Here is a 20,676-nt window from a genome sequence, read left to right on the forward strand (position 1 = left end):
ATACAAATAAACAGTAGTAGTAGTAGTAACATTTTTGAGTGATTATTACATCCAGGTCCCATTCTTGCTGTGTTACATACACTGGCTCATTGAATCTCCACAGAAATCCTGTTAAATATGTACTATTATTCTACTCCCATTTCTCAGAGGTGGAAATTGGGGACAAAGAAGAGGTAAGATAACATATTCAGTCACACAGCTTACAAATAGTGAGGACTGTGTTTGACCACAAGGAGTAGGGTTTCTCCCCAGCACGTTACATAAAACAGACAAATCAAGCCTATTTTCTTGGAAGTGCACATGTGGCCCCTTCCTCCTAGCAGTGTCCCTGGATTGTAGCCTCTGAGGAAGGGTTTGAGAAGCCATGGCTCAAGTGACCCTCAAAGTCTGTGAGGGAAACTAAGCAGAGGATATGGGAGCTTGTGGCCCCTAGCAAAAGAAAGGTCAATTCTGCCTGGCTGCCAGTCTCCTAAGTCTTCCCTTGGGCCGAAGCCAGCAGTGTACGTGGGGAGTGAGACCCTTTCCTACTCTGGGCCAGTCCTTTTCTATTCACAAAATGTGGGGATTAAATTACATACCTCAGAGCCCCTTCCCCATGGTCCCCATGCTGTGACTGGGAGATGGAAGGGCCTGCCCGTTTTCTAGGCCCAGATGGAATATGTGCAGCTCTCCGTACAGGAGCTTTCTGAAAGCAGGCCCATACCTCTGGCCAGGGCAGGCCTGCACAGCCCAAGGCCAGCCACGCTGCCAGAAGCCCTTGCTCCCAGCCCTTGTCTCTCCTCAGCAGGAAGAGCAGTGAGACCAAGGGAAGAAAGAGCCATGGTTGGCCCCGTGTCCCACCCCTGCCACCAGAGAGGACTTGCCACTTTCTGCTCTGTGTTGGGGTTTCCTTAAGACCGGTCTGTGAACTCCAGAGTCACTCGTTAGCAGGGCTGGCTACACCTTGTCAGGGATCCTGTTACTCCCGAATCCAGTTCCAAAAACAATATGGGGCCTGATATATTAGCCCTAATTAAATTGGCCCACAACATGCTTTTCACTTAATTCACCTATTTTTCTTCTTGCCTCTCCTTCTCCGGGCTCTTCCTCTCAAAGCTCAATTTGGAAATACCCCCACATTTGATCCAAAGATGGGTCCCCTGCCAAGAAATGAGCCAGTGAAGCCATGCCAGCAAGGAGCCAAAAGCCGTGGAATCACCTGCCTTTTGTGCATTTTTACATCTAAGCCTCAATTAGGGGACATGCCAAACAGCAAGTGCATGAGAAATAAATATGCCCGTGCAGAAACACCAGGACAGAGGAAGAGCACGCTCGACTCAATCACATTTTCCAATTTCCCTTTGTATATTTTTCCTGACATCTTTGCATAGGGTAATTCTAATGAAGTTTTCACCTGTCAAAATGAAAAGGCTTTTAAAACTAACAGCCGATTTCACACAGGGGCCCTATTTAATCTTAAATCAAAGACCCATTGAACACGATGAGGAACTCAGCATCCACAAATGGATCTGGGGGTCAGCTTTCTCACAGTAACTGAGCATGTGCATTCATTCCACCTTGGGCCACGCTTGAAGCCTCCTCACCTTCTCCTGGTCATGAGCTTTGGTGAGTTTTCTCAAATTTTGGACGAGGGAGCGTGGGGGGAACTTAGGGAACCAACCACCCCCTTGTCTGGTCTCTTGGCAACAAGGGAGCCGTTTGGGAGCTAGGCAAGGATATCACACCCTGGGGGTCACAAATTAGCAGCTCCAAGGAAACTTCCCAGGGGAGAAAAGGAAGAAAACCACAGAGGATTCCCAGTTTTCAGGAGTGGGGCTAACCTGGCCTGCATGCTGTGTCTGCCCTTCTGATGTGTGCCCTTCTTGACTGGGTGCGACATTTTGAAAGCAGCATGTACAACATTTTAATGTCAAGAGAAGAATTAGTGTCTCAGAAAAGCCTCAAGTATGATCACATGTAATTGTTTTATAGATGCTGGCACAGGTTCAGGGAAGAATGGGTTTTTAATACCAAATCTTTCCATTTCTCTTTGTTTCCCTGTGATTTGTGGGCTCTATGAATGGCAGGTTTCTGGCAGATCCACAATTTCGATTTCCCCTTTGTTTTCTCACGCTCGTAGAGTTCAAGGTTGCCCCCCCCCCCGCCCCCATGCATCACAAATAGTGTTTAATGGGGTCAGGGGAGGTTTTCTCCCCCACTGGAGACACATCGTTTGGTTAAACCACACATAAATTTTACCTCTCTTCAAAGAAACATTAACAATTCTAATGCACGTATATGCACGTGCTCACAGACTGAGAAGGCTTTTCTTTTTCCTTTTAAATCAGGGAACTACCCAAGGTACAACTTCTTGTCCCGTCTTCATCTTCATGGAGAAGCAGCTCACAGGCCAAGGAGCGGACGAGGGCCATACTCCATAACACTGTCCCTTGGCCCTCCGAAGGCGTGCTGAGTGTTACCAAGCTTTGAGGACACCTTCTGGGTAGAGGGCAGCCTCAGGAGGCATCAGGCCTATGAAGGTCAGACTTGTCTACCAGTTAATGCCCTTCAAGGTCATCTTTGGATAAATCAATAGGTTCCAGAGCAGAGGGAAGTAGAAGGAACAGGATTCAGGGACCAGGGTCAGCAGCCTTGGTATCAGGATTCAGAGGCCAAGCATCCTTTTCAATCAGATGCATTTTAGAAAAAAATCTCTCTGGCTGCTGCATGGAGGGTAGGTCACAGAGTGATCAGTGTTGGGGCTGCTGCAATAGTATGAGCGAGTGATGACGAAAGTCTAGGCCAAGGGTGTGAAAGGAAAGGAGAGAGGGAAGAACTCCTGGAGAGTCTGTCAAATAGACACTTCCTCTGTACGACCAATGCAAAGAGGGTCACGTTGATCTGAGCTTTTTGACACAATCGTTCCAATGTTACAACTGTTGCTTCAACATGCAAAATACGGTTTTAAAAATTACCGGTATTGAGTGCGGCTGTCGTATCCCAGACCTTTTACTATTTCTGACCCTCTCCTCATTCTCTGCCTCAGTCCTGAGCTTCCCCATCTCTGAGGCTGTTGCACATGTCCCGTCACCCCCTCCCTGTCTCCCTGTGGCACACCAAGGCATCGTAATACACACTGACAATTTACTGGCTTGATTTCTAGGTCATGTCAAAATGACCCTGTGTCAAGACGGCCAGGTCTAACTACCCCCCACCCCTGTGCTGAACTTCAGAAGACGCGAAGGTCCTTCAGTGTTTATAGATAAGCCCTCCAAAGAGAGAGCTGGAGAGACAGTAATCGCCTGCAGAAAGCAGCCTCCAGAACCTTTAGCCAAACCCAGCTTCCCTGGGCATTCCAAGGTCACGCGCTTGTTGGGATGAGCTGCAGGAGGAGAGCAGGGGAGATGCTGCCAAAAGTGTCAGAGGAGGCAGCACCTGTCGGCCCCCTCGTCCAGGGCAGCCCGCCCTGTGCAGGAAATGGTCCCTGCTGGGTGTCCTTGCAGCCACTCCAGCCAGGCCTTAGTTTGCTTCTAATTAGTGCTGAGCAGGGCACACAGTCCTGCCTCCTCATGACTGCCCATATGGCTGGACCCTGCTCCTTGCTGCTCATGGACAAGATGAGTGGGTTTGTCTGTCTCCCTTTCCCTTTTTCACAGATGAGTCTTTGCAGCTTGCTCTCCTCCCAGCGCAAACTTGCACTCCCAAACCCGAAGGTGTAGAAAATCAAGCTTCTCTCTCCCCTTTTACAGATGCGCATGTGCTTATTGGTTTTTTTCAGTTTCCTAAGAGCTGTGGCCTGCATACTTCCCTGGTGCTAAGAGTTGTAATATTCGTCTTTCATTCCAAATATATGTGGGTTTGATATTTCTGAAGGCTTGAAAAAAAAGGTTATTATTCTAAGCTGTGTGCCTTAAATATGGTAAAGGGATTGGTTGGATTTCTATGTGGTGATAACCTCTCCCAAGGGGTGACAGCCCCAGGGAGGAAGCATGGCAGGGCTCTTCAGAATGATAAATGCGAGGCCCTGGCATGTCGGGATCACAGGGAGCCTGGGAATGAGACAGGCTTAGGGCCTTTGCACTCTCTCTGTTTGGGTCTGGCTGTCTGACTTCAGATTGAGCAAGAACAACCACCTGGCCCTCTTCCCTCCAGCCCAACTAAACTTTCTCCCAGTCTACAGCCTTTGCCCACATTATATCCTCTGCCTGGATTACTGTTCTAACTGCCTCTCCTTGTGTCCTTGGCTTAGTTGGCTTTTCTTCTTCCTAATTTCGGGTCAAGAACCTCTGAGGCAGGGGTGCCTTTCCTGTCCTTGCTGACCAGCTCTAATGCTGTCCCATGGGCTCTCTTATCACCACGTTCTGGTCACTCTTAACATTTATTACAGGTGGAATCAGATGCCTTTTCCATTTATGTGTGTGATACTTCAATCTATACCTGTCTCCCCCATTAGGCTGTAAGCTTGCTAAGGGTGAGCACTCTGCCTGTTTTCAGCCTAGGACACTGATTAGGCACTCAATGAACACCGCTGGGATAAGCAAGAGATCAAAAATTCTCCAGATGGAGGGCAAGGATCAGGTGCTCTCAGTCTCAGACAGCAAGTTGCAATGGAAGAGAAGGGTCTTCAAGTCCAGGTGACCTCGGTTCAAGTCCCGGCCTGGACACTTGGATGCTTGTATTTCCACATTTAAGAGCAGGTTTTTGGCAGACTCAGAGGCAGTTGGCACAGCACACTCTAAGGACCAGCAGAAAAACAGACCCAGGGGAAGCATCCTACCACTGGTCTGAAATCCAGAGGGGTTTTTCAGAGATATCTCTTCAAGGCTGGGAAGAAGCAGGGCTGGAAAAATGGTAGGGGCAGAAAAAGGGCATAAGGCCACGGAGGGTTGGCTCAAATATTGTAAGAGTGAGCAATGACAGCTTCACCTGCTAGTAATGTTTGGGGGCATAATAACCCGTGAGGTCTCTGGGATGGCTAAACAAATGGCTGGGCCAAAGACCCCGCCTAATGCTTTTAGAGGATGCAGCAGCTCTCCATAAGGAAGGTCCTCTACTCGTCAGGCTGTTGAATGGAAGATTCCCCAAGAACATGCCAGTGAAAGTAATCTCCCCCTCCCCTGCATACTTCAGCTACTCTGAATGGAGAAGCTCCAGGAAGGTAGATGGTTGGTCTGTCTTGTTCTCCACTGTGTTCTCAGCACCAAGGATGGTGCCTGCTACACGGTGGGTCCTCCATCAAGCCTACGTGAGTAAAAGAGGGAATAGTTGGTGTCCTCACACAATTTCCTCTCAGGCCTCTGTGGTGGACAGGCCCTAGAGTGACCCCTGATGATTCTCTACCAACTGGTGTTCATGCCTTTGTGTGATCTCTCCCCTTGAGTGAGGGAAGGACCTGTGACTTGCTTCTAACCAACAGAATATGGGAAAGGTAATGGAATGTAACTCCTCAACTCAGTTAAGTCACATAGCAAAGGAGGTAAGATGAGTCTCCCATGATTGCTTTATGTATATGGAAAGAGTGATGGGCTGTCACTCCTGTGACTCCCTGCAGTTACACCAGACTCTGTTTTTAGTGGACTGGAGAGAGGTTCTCCTTGCTGGTGTGATGAAACAAGGCATGTTGGGGAGGCCCCCATGGCAGAGAAGTGTGGGAGGCCTCTAGAACATGAGGGCATCCTCTAGCCAATGGCCAGCAAAAAGCAGGCATTCATACAGTCGCAAAGGAATGAATTCTTCCAACAACCTGAAGGATCTTGGAAAGGATTCTTCCCTAATCAGACCTCTAGATGAAATGAAGTCCAGCCAGCAGCTTGACTATAGTACTGTGAGACCCTGCATGGAGGCTCTAGCCAAACTGTCCAGACTCCTGACCACATGAACGTGAGACGGTAAATGTATGCTGTTTATAAATCTCTAAGTTTGTAGTAAGTTGTTACACAACAATGGAAAAGCAACAAAGCCTCCAGGCCTTAATCATGGCCTTCCTCCAACTGCAAAGGTGGGACTAAGGGCACTCACGAGACTAAGTTTCAACATCATCCCTTCTAGGAAACCTTCCCTATTCTTACTCTGTTCCCATTCTAGAAGTCCCTCATCTGTGCCTCCCCCAATGCTACCTATGTTTGCTCTATAATAACTTTTGACACTATATTGTCATTTTCTGTTTGCACATTGATTGCACTCACTAGGCCCTGAGCTCCTCAGGGGCAAGGGTCCTGACTGTCTTTCCATTTTCTTTCCTCCGTTCTTCTTACCTTTGACAGATGGTTTTGGAGTGCTCACAGTGGGCTGGGCAGTATGCTAGTTGCTAGGATACAAAGGCAAACAACAGCAGCAGCATAAAGATCCTGTTCTTATCTCATGGACCTAATGACAAAGGACTCATCTCTCGGAGCATTACGACTGGATAAATGTCAGAGAAATGCTCTAAGCCACTAATGGGTGATGTGACCTAGCAAGCGAGAAAAGGATAGTTATGATGATCTATGAAGGATGAGTAAGAGTTGAACCCACAGAGGCGAGGTGAACAAAGGCTCAGGAAGAGGGATGGTTTAAACACAGGCCCTGTCTAGGAAGGATGCATGGCAAGTTTGAATACCAGAAGGAAAGCCAGCGAGGCAGCAACAGCGAGAGTACAGGCACGTGGGGTATGAGCAAGTGGCAAGGTCCCCCAAGGGGCAGCAGCACATCACAGATGATAGTAAAGTTCAGCCTTTACCCACAGGGTGTGCATTGGAGGGCTTCGGACATGAGAATGACATATTCCAATGACGCTGAGACATGATTAATCTGAGACATGGACAGTGGGTTGTGGAATAAGGGTTTGAGGATGGGATGAGGTGCAGTGCAAAAATGGCTGGGGGAAACAAGTTAGGAAGCTATTGCCATAGTTCAGGAAGAGATAATGTAACTTGGGGCTATGGGTTGAATTGTGTCCCCCGAAAAGTTGATATTCTAGCCCCCAGCGCCTGTGAAAGTAGCCTTACTTGGAAATAGCCTTATTGGGAAATGGCCTTCCTGGACCCATCAGATAAGGATGAGGTCATTAGGATGGGTCCAAATCCAACATGACTATCCAAAAGAGAGGACTTGGACATAGAGATAGACATGCATACAGGGAAGGTGATGTGAAGACACAGAAGAATGCCATCTCCAAGCCAAGGATGCTTGAGGCTATCAGAAGCTAGAAGAGGCATGTACAGACTCTCTTTCGCAGCCCCCAGAAGAAACTAACCCTGCTGACACAGTGATCCTGGACATCTAGCCTCCAGCTGTGAAACAATAAAGGCCTGTTATTTTAAGTCACCCAACACGTGGAATTTTGTTAGGGCAGCCACGGCAAACTAACACACTTGGCTTAGGTCAGGAGTCAGCAAACTTCTTTAAAGGGCGTGATATAAATATTTTTGGCTTGAGGGACCATAATATCCCTGTCATCATTACTCAACTAAGCTGTCATAATGTGAAAGCAGCCATAGACAATAGGTAAACAAAGGGTGTTACTGTGTGCCAATGACCCTTGATGCCCCAAAACAGCCAACAGGTGGGGCTGGTCCACGGGCCATAGCTTTTGGTCTCTGGGTCCAGGCAATGGTGGTGCGGATTAAAAGAAGCAGATGGTATGTGAGATACCCAGGTCTGCATCTTGGGTCACTCTCACATCTAACTCATGCTGGGCACTAGCCAGGTGCTCAGTAAACGTTGAACTTGTGACCTGAACTTACACTGGACAAACAGGTCATTTCAGCCCAGGCAAAATGAGGGGGTTTGATAGATGGCTTCAAACATATCTTTTAGCTCAACATTCTGGTGTCTGCTGACAGGGGAGGGACTGTGTTTTGGGTTCGTGTTTAGTGTGGCTTTTTACAAAGTAGATGCCCTGGCCTGAAGGCTTAGTGGGGGTGGGAGAGGCATAGGGTCTGTACATAGTGGCTTCCTTTGTCCAGACACAAGGCACACTGAAAGCCTTGCTCACGGACCGCGTCCTGATGCTGGTGATAATGGTGGTGACAGTGAGTGACTGCCTGCCTGAAGGTTCCTGTAGTGGGTGGGAAGTGCTTAGCTCTGGAGTCAGAAATCCTGGATCTGCTGCTTATTAGCTGCCTGACCCGGGAAAATTACTAAATTAAGCTCTCTGAGTCTCTCTTTTCTCACTCATTTGAGGAGAAAGCACAGTGCTGGGTATTTCGCAGACCTTCCTGACATTTTAGTTTCTGCCCTTTCCTGCAGGAGGCTCTGAGGCCAGCAGGGCTGAAAGCCTGCTCTGCATTCACTAAGTGTGTGACCTCGGGTGAGTTACTTTACTTCAGTATCCCCATCTATAGAATGGGAATATGGTGGCTGAACCCATTCTTTTTTGGTTACCCCCAAGGGCTCTCTTCCACCCTCGGCCCATCTCTGAGCCCTGGGGAGGCTGAGTCACTGGAAGACATCACCAGCTTCCCGGGTGTGCCCTCTGATTCCAGCTGGGTACAGCCAGAGGGGTCATGGGCAGGAGGACAGGGATCTGGGTACTTATCCACTGGTTCCACTCTGCTGGGCTGTGGTTTGCAAGTGCTGAGTTCCTCTACCTAAAGCCTCACCTTCTGTTCAGTGGCCCTTCTCCCATGGCTACTGTTCCCACCTCATTCTGGTAACTGCTCCCTCCTTTACCCCTCAGGTTTCTGGGTGGATGTAGCTTCCCATGGTTGCTCTTCCCTCTGTGCTTAACCATCACTCACTGGCACCTAGGACTCATTTACATTTTGCAAATAGCCCCTTCCTTAAGCCCTCTTTTAAATTTTTTAATCTTTATTTTTGAGAGAGAGAGAGAGCCCACATGCAAGCGGGGGAGGGGCAGAGAAGAGGGAGACACAGAATCTGAATCAGACTCCAGGCTCTGAGCTGTGAGCACAGAGCCCAATACGGGGCTTGAACTCACAGACCACCAGCTCACGACCTGAGCCGAAGTCGGAGGCTTAACTGACTGCACCACCTAGGTGCCCCTAAGCCCTCTTTTAAAATGATTCTTCATTGTGGTAAAATACATGTAGCATAAAACTTACCATTTGAACAGTTTTTAACCTTACAGATTAGAAGCATGAGATACATTCACCTTGTTCGGCCACCATCACCACTACCCTTCTCCAGAGCTCTTTTCTTCCTACAAAACAGAAACTCTGTATCCACAGTAAGTCCTCCTTCCCCCTCCCTCCAGCCCCTGGTAACAACCATTCTACTTTCTGTCTCATCCATGTTGTATTATATGGTACGTACTCAAATTTCCTTCCTTAAAAAGGCTGAGTAATATTCTATGTACGTTCATGCTGCATTCTGCTTATCCATTCATCTGTCGGTGAACACTTAGGTTGCTTCTGCCTTTTGGCTAATGAGAATAATACTGTTATGAACATGTCGTACAGATATCCTTAAACCCTCTCTAATTGGTCCTCTGAGGGTTCCACTGGGTTTCTAGCAAGACCCTCACTGATATATAGTATGTGTGTGTAGTTTCATCATGTCATGTTGAGTAATTTAGTTAATACGTGTAAAGCACTTAACGCGAGTGCTCAATTAATGCCTGCTGTTTGTTACCAGGAAGGTTTCTCTGTGGGGCAGAGACTAGACTGCCGTGCCTGTTCATTTTCAGCACCAGCAAACTATCTTCTCTAGCTGAGTTAGGCTGGGACCATGTGACTACATTCTTTCTTGAGAGTGGAATGTGACTGGAGTGAGGCGCCCCCCTTCTAAGCCTGGCCCATCGAAACCTCTGACATCCAATCCTTTGTGCCTTCTCTCTGTGTGGGCTAGACATCCACCTTGCAGGACGACCCTGGATGCCATGTGTTAAGGGTGGCAGTGCTGCCATCAGCCAGGGTCCCTTGATGTGTGGAGCAGAGGTAGGTGCTAGAATTATCACCCACATTTCACAGATGATAAAATCAGGCGATTTGGTAACTTGTCGAGCAGGTGGCAGAGCCTAGATTTGAAATAAAGCAAGCGGTCTGGCTCCAGGCTCCACACTCCTAAACACTGCTGTACACACTCTCTCAAACTCAGGAATGAGTTTTCACGATTAGATTTTCCTTTTCCGGGATGGCCCTCAGACACAGTCTAAACTCAGGGTTGCTGCCGTGGGAGTACGTGGAGCTAACCAGCGTACCAAGGTGTGGTGCCAAGGTGCCCTGGCTGTCCAACTGATGGCATTTCATCCCCCACTGGTACAGGCAGCAGAAGGCCATGGGGGGCAGGAGGAACGCTGATCAGTGCTTGCAGCAGCTTCCTGGGCTACCTCTGTCCTGCTCTTCCATGTTCGGTTTTTTCTCTTAGAGCCTGTGGCATGCTCCAACCATGAGGAAAGTAGACTGAAGAGAGAGGGGGTACTCCTAGCTCCATGGCAGCAAAGCCAGGATTACCTACTGACATTACAGCTGGCAGCCTCCGGCTGCTGGCACCCTTTTAAAGAGAGCATGATGGCAATTTTCCAGCTAAGTTCTCCCAATTAGGCAGTTAGAGAAACATTATCCACCTCAGGATAAAGCTGATGAAAAGGAGGGGGCAGGGACGAAGAGGAGGGGTGCTAATATGTCTGCACTAGCCCTCACAGCTGCCCAGAGCACAAAGTCCCAGGGGTGCTCAGTGTTCACTGAGAAGCATCTGTGGGGTCTGATGAGCTGCCTGGGGGGCACACAGGTGACCTGTCTGCCATGGCCACTTGAAGGTCCCCATCTTTCTAAGATCCCCAAATTCTGCCAGCTCTGGTCAGATAGGGTGGGCAAAGGGTGGCAGAAGAAGAGAATTATGTCAATTCAGAGTCTGATGAGGCTTCCCTCACCCACCCCAACGTGACTCAATGTAGGGACTAGGGAAACTAACCCCCCCCTCCACCCTGCCCTGACCCCTTGCAAGGAAAGCCCGAGAGACGACACAGGTCATGATTCCTGACTGCTAACCCCAGCCATTCTCAGGATTCCATAGCTTATTCACTAACCAAGCCTTTCCTAAGCACAGACATCTTATACTCATCATTACATTCAGTTCTCACAACAACCTGGGACATGGGGACTCCTCTTCTTCCCGATTTGCACACGAGGAAACTGAGATTTAGTCAAACTTACAGAAGTAGACCAGGGGTTCCACATGCAGACCAAGCCATGTGTCCAACTCCTCAGAAAGGCCTGGGGTCCTAGGACCAGAAGTCTATTCATCAACACACATCTACTTAACGATAATGAGAATGATACCAATAGTGCCTTGAGCACCATGCTAAGTGCCTAACCCAGAATAGCTAATTTAACCCTTACAACTATTTCCGTCAAATGAGTCATCACTCCTTACTTTGCAAACCTGGAGACTCTGGACCACAGAGATTAAGGGACTGGGCCAGGGCCGTGCACTATGGCGGGATTCAAGGCTTAGTGCTCCTGACTCAGGCTGGTGCTCCAGACCTCCGTGTCAGTCCACCTCTGCTTTGGACAAGGCCCATCTAGCAGAGCAGGCTCAATGGGCTCTGCAGAGAGGTGGAGGGTGGTCCCTGCACTTGGGGCAGGTATTCTACAAAGTGGTGAAAAATACGTTCCCAGTTTACAAGTGTTAAAGGAGCTTGCAGTGAGGGAGAAGGGGAGGGAGAGAGAGAGGAGAGAGATCCTGGGGATAGAGCTGTCGCAGATGCTTGTGAGGAATGAGGATCTGAATGGAGCATTACTGCAGGAAGTCCAGACAAAGGAGGCCATTCTGAGCAGAGATGTGGTAAGGCAGGTGTCTGAGGGACCACGAGCTCTCTGGTCTGGTACACACAGAGGCAGCACATGATGCCATAAATACGGGCTGACACCACACCATGCAGGGATTTGGATGTCACATACCAAGTTCGGATTTTACCTTTGTGAAACAGGGTACTATTGAATGTTTGGGGGCAACGTGCCAAGATACCTCTCCAGGATGAACGGCCTGGTTATGGTATTTGGGATGGATTTGTAGAGGGAAAGACTAGGAGTCCGAAGACATTGACAATGGAATGAAGGGGGGAGTTATGAATGCCATACTGGCAGAACACGGTGGCTAACCGGAAAAATATAGGAAACCAGGCCTGTTATTATCATCACTGATAAGACAGTTTGCGTACAGGATCTTTCTGCTAATTATATTTCCTTTGGCCACAAATGCTTCCACAAAAGGTTGAGGTTGGAGGGAGAACCAGCTAATCAAGCCTGCATTACAAGAAGAAGCTCCAACTGCTTGGCACTAGCACTCGAGGAGAGGCTTCAGGCATCAAACACCTACCGTCCTCTGATTCCTTCACAATTGTGGCCTCGTTGTTTATGGGGAGTCTAATAAAAAGCAAGGGATTGCTGATTAGCTGAAGTTTCCCTTGGACGGGATCAAAGTAAATCTTTCAGATTTATACAACCCTTCAGGAAGGGCTGCAACCTTATGCTTCCTTCATTCCCACGACATTGGGATGGGCTGGGGGACCCTCAACCAGGGACATACAGCAAATCAGAAGCTTCCCTGGGCCCAGAAGACACATGGCTTGCTAGGAATGGCTTGAGGGGGACAGTCCTTCTCGGTTATTTGGGGACAGTGTGGAATGGGAAGGCACCAATAAATATGTGTGCCTGTACTATTCCACCATTAAAAATGAAGAAAATACCACTTTACAAACTGCTAGGATACGTAAGCTCACAATGGACTTACAGTCTGTAAAAAGTACTGCTCTGTGACTGGCATGAGTGAGCTGGGAGAGCCAAACCAGAAGTGAGTGAGCAGAGATCTCACGAAATTACTTCCTGGATGTAGATACTCATCACTGGGCCATTCATGGCAATTACCCTGGATGCTCTCCCCTCCCCCTCCCTCCTCTCCCCCCTCACCTCTTGCCAGCCCAATTTTGCCAGTAATTTTGCAAGCCGTGGATATGTTTCATTGGGACTAGGCTCAAGTCTGCCAGAAAAAGCAAATTCAGGCCAGCAATAGTGGAATTTGAACATGATGGCAGAGCCAAGCTGCTGCCAACCAGAACGTCACCTCAAGTTTGCTGTAGGGAAGAGGAAGGCAGGATTTCTAAGCACTCGTGGGCGGTATTAGCCAATTTCTGTTTATTTAAAACATCTTATGCAACCCACAGTCAAGGGTTCCCATTCCCTGGAAATACCTGACAAATACTATTCCATGGCACCCAGAGGTCTCTATTCTCAACAGAAGAACTCTCTTGTCTGCCTATGCAAGGTGAGCTCTGAACATTGCCAGTGAAATCAGAAATAGATGTAATAGATTTGAAAACTTAGACTTTTCTCTTTCAGCCATTTAAATAGCACCTGAGAACCCTCCAGAGTGTTTCTTAAGCGTGAGTTGGCATAACAAGGAAATGACACTCTGACATGGGCCCAGAACAGTGGTCGTAGCTCTTTGATTCTATGATACATGCTTTCCACTTGGACCTTGGGAAAATTTTAACACAAGAAGAAATATAATCATCTATGTGGAGTACTTTTACATGGTGCCTGATACATGGCAAGTGCTCATAAATGGTAATTTAGAAAGACCACTGAAACTGATTTTTTTGTGAATTTGTGAATATTTGTGAAACATGTACCTTTCTGATGTGTACATATGACGGTGTCTTTATCCAGGAATTCATGTTAGATAGGTTGTGTGTCACATGAGGTCTTAAATGGAAGACTTGCATGTATTGGTGGAAAAGTCTTTGGCAGATGGTGCTAAGACCATGCACTAGCCTGCTCTGAGTTTGCCTCCCTAGTGACAGGGCCTGGAGCTGTTTCTGGCCTGGAGGTTTCATCCAGTCTTTCAGTGCCCCACCTTTGATAGGGCAGATGTGAGCACGAAATGGAAAGAAGATTTGGAGTTAGTGGTTTCACTAACTGTTCTTCTTGAAACCCTAGGCAGAGCCAGACCAAGTCGAGGCTTTCTTTTTCTTTTAAAGTGTATTTATTTATTTTGAGAGAGAGAGAGAGAGAGAGAGAGAGAGAGAGAATCCCAAGCAGGCAGGCTCTGTACTGTCAGAGCAGAGACTAACGTGAGGCTCAATCTCACTAACTGTGAGATCATGACCTGCGCCAAAATCAAGAGTTGGATCCTTAACCAACTGAGCCACCCAGGCACCCAAGGCCAAGCTTTTAACCCAGGAGAACAGGGTCAAGGAGCAGACCTCAGTCTGCACTTTAAGCTTAAGGTGCAAGAGTAGTCACCCAAGTGGTCAGCTCTGGATCTCCAGAGAAACGATGACCCAGGAATTTGGATGGTATATAGTTCTGAGGGATTTATGACCTTGGCCATCAATAGGAGATGAAACTGAACATTTGTTAAAAGGGGTAACTGTGTCATTTGGCACCTGCAGGAACCTGTTTATACACTCGTCTGCCACTCTGATGGTGACTCACTTTGAGAGTAGGGAACACTCTAGCCATCTTTTCACCTGAATGGCATTTATGACATTCTATGGTTTGTTTCTGCCCCCTCAGGATACATACTCTATGGTTCTAAAGTCCCGGAAAACAGACTGGAGTCTCATGAATTTTTTTAAACAATTTCAGTGGTCTCAGTTTTTAAATTACCATTTATGAGCACTTACCATGTATCAGGCACCATGTAAAAGTACTCCACATAGATGATTGTATTTACTCTTGTGTTAAAATATTCCCAAGGTCCAATGACCTGTTAGTGCTGATGCTTATATTTGAACTTAAGTCTGTCTAGATCCCAAACCCACCTACTGAACTACGACATTTGGACTGCCTCTGCAGCTACTAAAAGCATCAAAGTTGATACATATGGAAGTCAAAGACCCTGGCTCACCCACAGCAAAGGTCTTGGAGTTCCACCAGAACAGACTTCTCCAGCTTGCCTTGCAGTTGACCCCTGGAAACTATCCAAAACTAAGTCTCCCACAGGCACATTCCTGATATGGGCACATGTGGCTCTCCCGGGAAATAGCGCCCACTGTAGAATGAGTTTCCAATCTTCATGATGGTTTGATAAAGGCAACTCCAATAGGCACAAAAGGTGGTTATGCTGTTAATGACTAAAAACTGTTATCATCCTGATTAATGCTGCCGTTGTTTAGAACAATGATTAACTCAGAAAGAAGGACCCAGGGGAAAGAAATAGTGACTAATCAATCTCAAAGGAATTGCCAGGTGATGTTTATTTCATGAGAAGTGGAGGGAACCAAAATCGCAATCATTCTTTGGTGTTGACAGGTGAGCAGCAGTACAGCCAGAATGCATCCATGTCCCATTTCAGGTACACGGTCAGCAAGTACTCATGCAGGGGCAGCAGGAAAGGGATGGGGGAGTTTGTCTTCAGCAGGCCACCCAACCACGGTACGCTGCCTCTGTGTGCCTCTCCTGTCTTCCCTCCAATCTTAACATCCACTTTCTCAAGAGCCAGTCTTCACCTGAGTTGCTAATTAAGTAATTTCCTTGTTCATCTGACTTGGATGGTTTTCTTGCAACACTGCCAAGTGGAATGGCTCTTAATTATGTCAACTCATGAAACCACACCAAAGGCAACCTTATCAGAACACTAATTTGTCATATTATTTAAAGAAAAAAAAATCAGCTAACTGATGGGAGGCCAATAAAAGCCCTTTTATTATAAAGCTCTTCATCGCTCATCAGCTTCCAAAACCAGCCTTGATTCTGGCTATTAAAACTACTCCATGGGCAGAACAGAACCAAGAAGAATATCTCCTTAAGTAGGAATGTAAAGAGAGTCCTACCTTTCTTCCCATTTAAAATTGGACTTAACTTGATCTTTCAAGAAACACAGTCGGTTGATCACAGATACAATGTCAGAGTGCTTGGCTTGGGGGTGATGGTATAAGACATAAATTAGAGAAGCAACAGAGACCTGATTTTCTAGCCTTGCCCATCTTCCTCAGAGAGTTGCTCTGGGAACACATGCTTTGGAGAAATCCTTTCTAAGAGAAGTGATTTCTGTCTAGTGCCATCCATCAGAATTCACTCCCAGCCCAGGAGGAAGAAAGAAGGTGATGTGATAACAGAACCAGAGAGTGAGATTTAAATGCTATGCTGATGTTTTGAAAATTGAAGGGGTACCATAAGCCAAGGAATGCAGGTGGCCTCTAGAATCTGCAAAAGGCAAGGAAGTAGATTCTCCCCTAGAGCCTCCAGGAGTGTGGCCCTGCCAACATCTTGATTTCAGCCCCGTGAAATACATTTCAGACTTCTGACCTCCAGAACTGTAAGATAATAAATTTGTGTTGCTGTATGCCACTAAATTTGTAGTAATTTGTTACAGCTGTAGTAAGAAACTAACACAGCATGTGATCTAAGACTTCTGCTACCTTGCACACATACCTGCTCTGTGTCCATCCACCCTCACTGTTGCATCTATCTGCCCTTGGCTTCTCACTGGTTTTTTATTTACCACAGTCTTGGTTTACCTGCTTCTGACCCAACACTCACATCCCAGAAGCTGGATAGCCCCTTTTTCCCTGTTTTTGTGCTGCCTGGTCTGCTCATAGTGTGTGTGTGTGTGTGTGTGTGTGTGTGTGTGTGTGTGTGTGTGTTTTAATTGAAGTATAATTGGCATTCAATATCCTATTAGTTTTAGGCATACATCATAGTAATTTGATATTTTTATACATCACAAAATGATCTCCACAATGAGTCTAGTTACCAAAGTTATTACAATATTATTGACTATATTCCCTAAGTCGTACATTACAACCTCAAGACCTACTTGTTTTAGAAATAGATAAGAGGAATGACGAGGTACAACCCTCCAGTTATAAAATAAGTAAACGATAAACGTAGTGTTTTTTGTCTCAAGATTCATATAGGATCCTCTCTTGTGATCCTAGCTTCGATTCCTTGGGAATTTTCCATGAGATCTCTAACGTCTCATAAGTATTTACTATATATAGAAATACTGTATTTCCCTCCATTTAGCAACAAGGAGGCTGAAGTTAGAGAACTATTAACACAGCTACTAACTGGTAAGGCCAGGATTGCAGTCCAGATGCCAAACATCACATCTGTGTTCTCAAGGACTCTTCAGCATGGCCATTCTTGAACCACCCCTATGGGAAAACTCCAGGAGCTGTGGCCCAGGACCTTACCTCTGAACTCCAATGGCTCAGAATTAACTTTAGGAGTTTCAATACCTACACCTTTCTGGTGAGTGCTGAAACTGACTTAATCTCTACCTAACTGCATTCAAGAGAGAGCAAGACTAAATCTAAGTTCTAGAGTATCATACTTTATATAGTTTTAGATTTATCAACCACAGTGATGCAAAAGATGCCCCCCCCCCATGGGCTTGTGTCTATTGTGTCTGGGCCTCAAACACCTGATTTTTCCATAGAGAGACTCTCCCATGACCCCTGATGGCCTGTCTACCTCAACCACTGACTGACACCAAGGCTGTCCTATCCTGTTGATGTTTAGTGTTCAGAACTGAAGGGGCTTGGTTTTCATAGTCAACCACTAATCAAGGGATCACTCATCTTGATATTCCTTGCTGCTCTGTATTTACTTTTGGAAGCCATTCTATGAAGTGAACACAATCTCATCATTAACATTTTTGAAGACCCCACTGTCAGTAAAAATTGGAAGCATTTATTCTGCAAAGAGAGGGAAAACCAACATTCCTTTCTGGTTTGAAAGCTTTTCCTCTAGTTACAAACTGGAGATAACATCAAGGACAATGACGATTCTGAGTCACCCAGGAGCTGTTGTAATTCCAATTCTGTGCATTTCCCTCTACCCTACCTTACCTGACATGCTAATTCTAGCTATTCCTCAGAGAATTCTAGAGCTGTTCGTAAGCCACCCTACAAGCAATCCCTCTGCTTACCAAATGGTAGCTCTTTTTACCATCCCCAAAATGTTGGGGTGACTTTTTTTTCTTTTCACCGAGCTGAGAGTGGGGAGTTGACCAGCTTGGCCCCAGACTGCCCTGAGATAATGCTGCTTCTAAATTCCGCCCCACTAGGGCCTATGTTTAGGTGCTCCCCGATAGGAGGGCATTCCGAAACAGAACTCAAAGTGAAGGCTGTCACAGGATCATTGGGAGCACAATCAGATGTTATTACACACTTAGACTACACAAGCCAAGGTCTCAGACCACACTCTCAAGGGAAGAACCCGGAATAACTATTTGGTTGTTCATAAAACTGTCATTATTCCAACCCTGAAATTAAAACAAGGCCGCCCCCATCTCTGGGGTCAGGGATACTATTTCTGGAATGAGCTTGCCTTGTGCATGTGTATCAAAGCCCAGCATCCTCTTGGCTCATCACATTTTTCTCTGACTTGAGGAAAGAACCCTAGGAGCCATTTGGTTCCATTATTTCATGCTTGCTGGATATTTCATGCTAACTATATGCTCTCTATGTTAAGCTAGCTCAGTTTCCTCAACATAACAAAGGCGAGGCTACACAAACAAATAGATTAGAAAGATGATGAAAGAATTTGCATCTCCCACTCCCCAGCAGAGCCACATGGTCATGGTCCCTTTATTTTACACTGCTGGTGACACCATCACTATCTCCTGGAACAGTGAACGCTGACTACATCCCTACGACACTGGGGGTTTACCTGAGCTTTTATTGGTTAATGTCTGTTACTGACAAATTTAAAGTGACATATTCGTGCTCCTCCGCCAACCCATTCTGACCCCTAAGAAATATGGATTTAAGCACATAAAAGCATAGTCATAAGGCCCAAAGAAAACTTGTCCTTCTGAAGAACTCTTGAACTTTATTTACCCCTCCAGGAAGCCATTTCCAAACTCTCAATCTGTGTATTAAGATTCCTGACACATTTAGAGTGAGGAATAATTACCCCTTTATAAAACAATACGGTGGTTAAATGGAATGGCCAAAATTATTAACATGAACACACACACACACACACACACACACACACACACACATGCAGGGCTGCTCCAAGAAATCCAGTGTCACTCTATGAATTAGAAAAAGGCATCCCTTCTGCACAGATAAATTAGAAAAAGGCTTCCTTTTCTCTGGGAAGACATAGTCCAGGGATAGTTTGACAATTAAATCAAGCGACAGATTTGAGACCCCACTAACCCCTTCTAAGCCAGTGCTGGTGCAGTGCTCAACCTATCCCACTGTACAGCAAACCTGGAGAAAAATATAGATGGATATGGACTATGGATATAGGTAGAGGTTGTTAGACATAGTGATCATATGTCATCAAGGGAAATAAAAAAATTTTTGGAAAATAGAAAAACCTCAAAGAAAAAATAACCACCAGAAAAAATACCACCTTGAGAAATTATGACTATTTAAATCTTTGGCATGTTTGCTTTCCATTCTTCTTTTCCAAAGACATATTGAAAAAAGAGAGAATAGAGATTACTAATATGGTAATGTTCTGTACCTATTGTTTTATGGCCTTTGCTTTTTGCCTATTACATCCTGCACATCCTTACACAGGAGCTAAGATCTCCAGCATCGCTTGCAACAGCCATGCAGCATCCTCTTGAACCGTAATGCATTTGGCCAAGCCTGTGGTTGGAACTTCAGGTTAACTAGGTCTCTAAATTCCTGTCTTAGCCACCTGCTTGCCATGAAAAGCCATCTGTCTGGAAACAGAAGCAAAGGGAATACCAAGCCTCCCAGTTGGGATGGAGCCATGACTGATTAACAGCACAGGGTGGGGAAAAACCCTTCTTTGGGAGAATATATCCAGGGCAAGCAAAGTCCTCGTAGTCTGCTCCTGACTTGCAGTGGAGGTTTATCTTGCCTCCCACTGGTCACTCGGCTTCCATCACTAGGCACATTCCTGGCTTCCATGTTTGCTGAGCCAGACGCCATTGTTGGAATCCACTGACAAGTGACAGCTGGCTGAAACTAAGACAGCTTGTTCTGCACCCTCTCCCTGCACAATATCTCCCCCACCATGACTTTTTTCCCCAAAGCCCAGAGAGGATGGATGAGAACATGGCTTCCATTTGTGCCTGAGTACGAACTAATACCTGCCAACAAACGCATTCCTTCCATACCTGTCCATCAACTTGAGAGGAACAAGGCTTGGGAACAGGGGCTTACATTTGCTGAGCAAAATTCTTTATCTTTCCTCAGGTAGAGATGAAACCAGCTTGCCAAGAGATGAAATGCGCTTCTAGCCTGAATGTTGGAAAAGCATCGACTGGTGTCCCAGAGTTGACACTCCTTAGGGACTTCATTTTGGTTAACTTGCTCTTTAGTTCATCTCATGACAACACATTTGCATTGGAGCCCACAGAGAGAAGGGGCCCCATGGCCCCATAAGCCATAGGAAGACTGATAGAGCCTGATTCCAGCTCTCCTATGGCAAAATTTGACCTCAAAAGACCCTGTAGGAATATCCTCCCATGCAAGATCTGTGATAGATTTTTATTTAAAACCTTTTCTTTTAACACTCATCCACTTTGGATATTCTATTTATGTTCTGAAGTGACAGGTACCCTGACCAATTAAAAATCAAATGTATATAAAAAAGAAGAGAGATGGAGAGAATGGGAGAGAGAAAGAGAAATGGGAAAGAGAGAAAGGGATGCGAGACCTCACCCAGGGAACATCAGGATGTTGTGAGAGATAAAATATTTAAAGTATTTAGAGGTAAAGGCAAAATATCCGCAGCGACGATTTCCTCTCTAACAACACAAAAAGCTAGCATAAGAGAAACAACTATAATTCAGAGCCAAGAGATTTTAGTGGTG

At 46.3% G+C, this 20,676-nt stretch overlaps 1 protein-coding gene and 1 long non-coding RNA gene across 2 annotated transcripts in view; one reads left to right on the forward strand and one right to left on the reverse strand.

Annotated features, from left to right (window-relative positions):
• SLIT3 (slit guidance ligand 3) overlaps positions 1-20,676 on the reverse strand; it is a 595,338-nt gene that overhangs the window by 400,107 nt on the left and 174,555 nt on the right. The window lies entirely within an intron of this gene.
• LOC121010690 (uncharacterized) lies at positions 7,943-12,368 on the forward strand. The gene is made up of 3 exons (XR_005781325.1): positions 7,943-8,269; positions 9,035-9,148; positions 12,135-12,368. It is a non-coding gene; the product is annotated as an uncharacterized LOC121010690 (long non-coding RNA).

The sequence above is a fragment of the Herpailurus yagouaroundi genome, unplaced genomic scaffold, assembly GCF_014898765.1.
Source record: "Herpailurus yagouaroundi ecotype Mexico unplaced genomic scaffold, PumYag 29, whole genome shotgun sequence".
Lineage (NCBI taxonomy): Eukaryota > Metazoa > Chordata > Mammalia > Carnivora > Felidae > Herpailurus > Herpailurus yagouaroundi.